The 4,741-nt window shown below is 42.2% G+C and overlaps 1 protein-coding gene and 1 long non-coding RNA gene across 2 annotated transcripts in view; both read right to left on the reverse strand.

Annotated features, from left to right (window-relative positions):
• LOC109301323 overlaps positions 1–3,432 on the reverse strand; it is a 4,864-nt gene extending 1,432 nt beyond the window's left edge. Inside the window, exons 1-2 of the long non-coding RNA XR_002098500.1 lie at positions 3,421–3,432; positions 271–272 (exon numbers count right to left, since the gene is read on the reverse strand). This is a non-coding gene — a long non-coding RNA (uncharacterized LOC109301323). The remainder of the gene's footprint in view (positions 1–270; positions 273–3,420) is intronic.
• EPC2 (enhancer of polycomb homolog 2) overlaps positions 1–4,741 on the reverse strand; it is a 109,842-nt gene that overhangs the window by 79,090 nt on the left and 26,011 nt on the right. The window lies entirely within an intron of this gene.

The following is a 4,741-nucleotide window of genomic DNA, read 5'->3' on the forward strand; positions in this document are numbered from 1 at the left end:
TGGCTGGTGCCCCATACTACAGTCGCCTGGAGCCTGCACGGGGCTACCTGTGCCTGCTCTCCATTGCCACTGCTGCCCCACAAGGCAGTGTTGATGCAGCGGAGAGGCAGGACAGCCCCACACGGGCTGCAGCAGGAAGTGCCAGCCACAGGGCGGGGGGCAGCAGCTCCTGCCCAGCAGCAGTTCTATGGAGCTAGGCCAGCTCCCCCCTCTCCCTGCTGGTGCAGTCCAGCCTGGCTCCACAGACCCCTGCCAGCCTGTGCCCCACACTCCTACCGCCTCGCTCTGGGCCCGGGACACCGGCACAGGCCCCACACTCCCGCTAGCTTCCGCTCTACCCCACCCCCGCCTTCCTGTCCACCTGCCAGTGTCCAACTGCATGGCCGGACCCAGGGGCTCAGCAGGAGCTTGTCTGGCCCAAAGGACTGGGGCGATCTCCACATTCCTCCCCTGCCTCTGGTGCAGGAGCCTACCAGGACTTCACCTGGGTCCTACTGCCCTGACTCATGTCATCTTTGACAGGAACAAGGGGTAGATAAATATTAATTTTCTAAACTGTTTAGGGTCCCCACGGGCTGGACAGAACAGCCTGGCAGGCTGGATTCAGCTGGCAGCTGTACTTTCCCTACCCCTGCCCTAAAGGAAACAGTTTCTTTTAGCAAACATGTTTTGTGCTGCCACAATGAGTCATACAGAAACCCAGAGGTGACTAGTAGAGGGGGTACAGGGAGGGCATACCCTGACAGGGCCATCCCTGCTGTTGACATGGCCAGCGGTATCTGCAGGTGCTTGTCAGCCCTGTCCCCACCGCCAATGCCACTGGTGGCACCTGCAGGTGCTCACCAGCCCTGTCCTGACCGCCAGCGTCACTACCGGCTTCTCTAGGTACCCCCGCCCAGACTCAGGAGGCACCAGTCACCGATGCAGAAACCTTATCATTTCTAAAAGGAACATGCTTCCTTTTACAGCTGCATCATTCTCACCTCTTCATCCCTGGCCTAGAAATCTCTTATCTTCTTTCATAGGTTAGATGTGGTTACTCTCCCTACCCAGATATGTACAGAATTTTAAATCAGAATCCTAGTAAACTGTGGCACAGACTCAAGCAATTCTCCACCCCAAAAGCCTTGGTCTCCCTTGGAACTCTGACAGAGAACATAAAGAAGGCTTTAATACCATTTAAGGGTCAAGATAAACCAAATGCCCATATACTTAAAAAGCCTTTGAGTAGAGAAATAAAGACACACAAGAGGAAAAAGTTCTAGGAATCTCTCTTGGACTAGAGAATTTAGAACCTGCCTGCCTGAAAAACAGAACTAGCTCAAAAAAAAAAAAAATATCCAACTGCTCTCATTTTAAAGCTTCTTCTTATATTAAAGCTACACATTTACTTAGAGGTCTTAATATAATGAAAAAGCATGTGAAACATGACCAATATTTTTCTGGAGTGCCATCATAACTACACCTTATCTAGGTGACTGAAAGAAAAAACTTCACTTTTGACTACCCCCCTACTATTGCAATAATTATTCCATTTCAGAAGGCCTTCAGAAAAGGCCTACTACTGACTGCTCTACAGGAGCATAATTATCTTGAAGGCATTAAATCTGAAAATATTAAACTATATAACCGCTTAATATAGTGAACGTTCATACACAGCAAAAAGATCTAGTGTTAAGGTTGTACTTAGCTGTAACTCCACAGCAGTGATTCTCAACCAGGGTACCACAACACCCTGGGGTAACCCGAGATCCTTTCATGGGTGACAGAGTTATCACCCAAAGTTAGCATTGTTAGGTGTACAAACGCGATTCATAAAATAATCCTGAGATTTCCCACAGAAATTCAAGTGTCAGAAACACTCTGACCCAGTGTGGTCCTTCAGACCTCTCTACAGCAGCAGGACTGCTCTATTATTTTCCTGTAGTAAAAAGAGTGAAAGCTAACAGCTGACATTTTCCAAGGAGTGCCTTGATCTAAAAAGGTTGAGAACTACTACGTTATATTAACCAATAAGAATCCACCTTTCTTTGGAAAGTAACTGATGTACAAAATGGAAAAGTTTACTAAATGTAAACTGAAACTTTCCACTTGGCAATTTTAATTGCTTTTATTTAAATGAGTTTACTCCAAAGCGATCAGTTCAGCACAGCAGGCATCCAATCATAAGCATACCTGATCCCCAGGATGGTTAAGGGGGTAGGGTACAAGGAAAATGTAAAGACCCTCTCTGGAACCTCTAGGACTAAGGTCTACTAAACTAAACTAAACACAGTAAAGGTTTTATCTGCACAGAGTACATGCCAAATAATTTTTCCTCCTCTGCACTTGACTAAAGTGTTGGGCCAGATGGCAAAAGACAAAGATTTATAAAGGCAGAACGGAGAGTGAGAGCGGAGCCAGGTCATTATCAGATGCTGAATCCCATCAGGTGTCTCCAGTCACTGCAGTAGCCAAGCGTGCAACAATTAAGCTATTCACCACAGGAGCTGGCAAAGAGCACAACAATAATGATGTAAGGACTTCAAAAAACTTGTGGTGCTACAGTAGTCTATTCCACATACCATACTATATTCCAAACTACAAGATTGCTGGGCAAGAAATATCAGCCATATCATGCCTAGAATTTAGACCAGGGACTGAAGACAAGATGTATCTTTTTCCTGGATACAATGATTAACTTTCATTGTAAAACAGTGTAAAAAGAGGACTGACAGATAAAATACTATGGTATTCATATCAAACTGAATGCAATTAATAACTGTTCACTTGTGATAGTGGTTTAGATAATGAAGAGGAATAATTGTTTAGAGCAGTGGTGTCAAAGACGATCCACTGGGGTGTGGGAAGAAAATATTAGAACTTCTATTTATATTTATATAAATATACGTATATTGGGGGTGCGTGCTCAAAAATTTTTTACTGATAGGGATGCACAATCAAAAAAGTTTGGAGACCACTGGTGTAGAGTAATCCAAAAGCTTAGAATAAAGGGTTATGAGATTATTTTAACTGCAAGAAGAAAATGATTTAGCTTCATAATGATCACTTGACACATTACCTAGTCCATTTGATAGTGGAAACTCCAAATTGTGATCCCATAGCTTCATTATCTTGGCTAGAAAGATTAGACTTCTGTTTTGAATGACGTATCTTTACAATATAAAAAGGTTAACACACTTTCTTTCTAGAAATCAAAGTTCAAAATTTTTAAATGAAGCAAATTTTGTCTACAGGCCAAATTACAAAATTGGCATTAAAAAAACCAAACCAAAAAAGGTGAAATTTTCTTTGCCTTCATAATTTAAAAACAGATGGTAAAGAACTTTGATTCCTAAAGTGTTATTTGACAGAACAAGACATATCATTTTATCCCATTAGCCATCTCCAATTTCTACAAATTTTCATCCATTGCTTTACAAAGTTCCATCCTTTTTACCTGAGATTTAAACTTAATTATGAAAGACTACTTTAAAACAAACAAAAAAAACCCCTATTTATGTGGAATTTCTCAAGTTTCTATCCTGCCAAATTAAAAATGCACTGGAATGAACTTCATCTCAAATTAAAATATAGTTTTAGGAATTCCATTCTCAGGCAAAACCTGAAACATGAAAAGATTCTAAAAAAAAAATGTTCTTTTGCCTGAAAATTATGATCCTCTGTTCAGAGATACTTTAAAATGGAACACAGACAACAACTGTACATGTGTAACTCATTGCCAGCAAAAGCTATAATTACAAAAATAAACTTTAAAATTATTCAAATTTAAAATGTACAATTTTCAGCATCTTTAAGTACATATATGAAGCAATAAAGATAAATAAATCCAGGAGACTCAAATTAAATTGTTATACCTTTATTAAAACAAACAATCAACAAATAGTCAGAGAACACACAATGTTTGCCTAGACCCATTCAATATATTTACTTCACCTACCACACTGAAAACAAATACTCCCACTGAAATAGCCTCAATGCTACTCTGCAACCAGGATTTCCTCCCACCAATACATAGAAGATCCTTAACAAGATAATACACCTCAGCAAATTTATTTATATTTTCCTGAAAATTTTCTTCAGTGACTGTAAGGTCAGTGTACCTAGTCAGAAGGAAACTCAAGAGAAAGCAGCTGTATGAGAGGTGGCTCTGATTAACAATACTGTAGAAGGGGACACTTGCCTGCCTGTATACAAATGCCAGGAGCTTGGGGAATAAGCAGGAGGAACTCATCCTCCTGCTTAACACAAATACTTACGACATCATAGGGATAACAGAGACCTGGTGGGACTCCACCCATGACTGGACCACAGGTATAGACGGCTATACCTTGTACAGGAGAGATTGAGTAGATAAAAGGGGCGGAGGTGTAGCTCTCTATGTTAAGGAAAGCAATGCGTCCCTGCAACCTGATGCTGGCGACCAGAATGGACGACTGGAGACCCTCTGGGTTAAAATCCGTGGGGAACATGGCACAGGGGACATAACGGTGGGAGTCTACTACAGACCTCCCACCGGAAGTCAAGAGCTTGACCAGGAGTTCACCTGAGAACTGGCTGAGGCTGCATGCTCCAGGACCATGGTTGTCATGGGCGACTTCAACTACCCAGACATCTTGCAGGAGGATCACTCAGCAAATCCGAGCATGGATGACCTCTATCTGACTCAAGAAGTCTATGGTCCAACAAGAGGTAAAACGCTGCTTGACCTGGTACTGGCTACTGGGGATGACCTAAAATC

The sequence above is a fragment of the Gavialis gangeticus genome, unplaced genomic scaffold (genome assembly GCF_001723915.1).
Source record: "Gavialis gangeticus isolate Ggan-Ray unplaced genomic scaffold, GavGan_comp1, whole genome shotgun sequence".
NCBI classification, from domain to species: domain Eukaryota; kingdom Metazoa; phylum Chordata; order Crocodylia; family Gavialidae; genus Gavialis; species Gavialis gangeticus.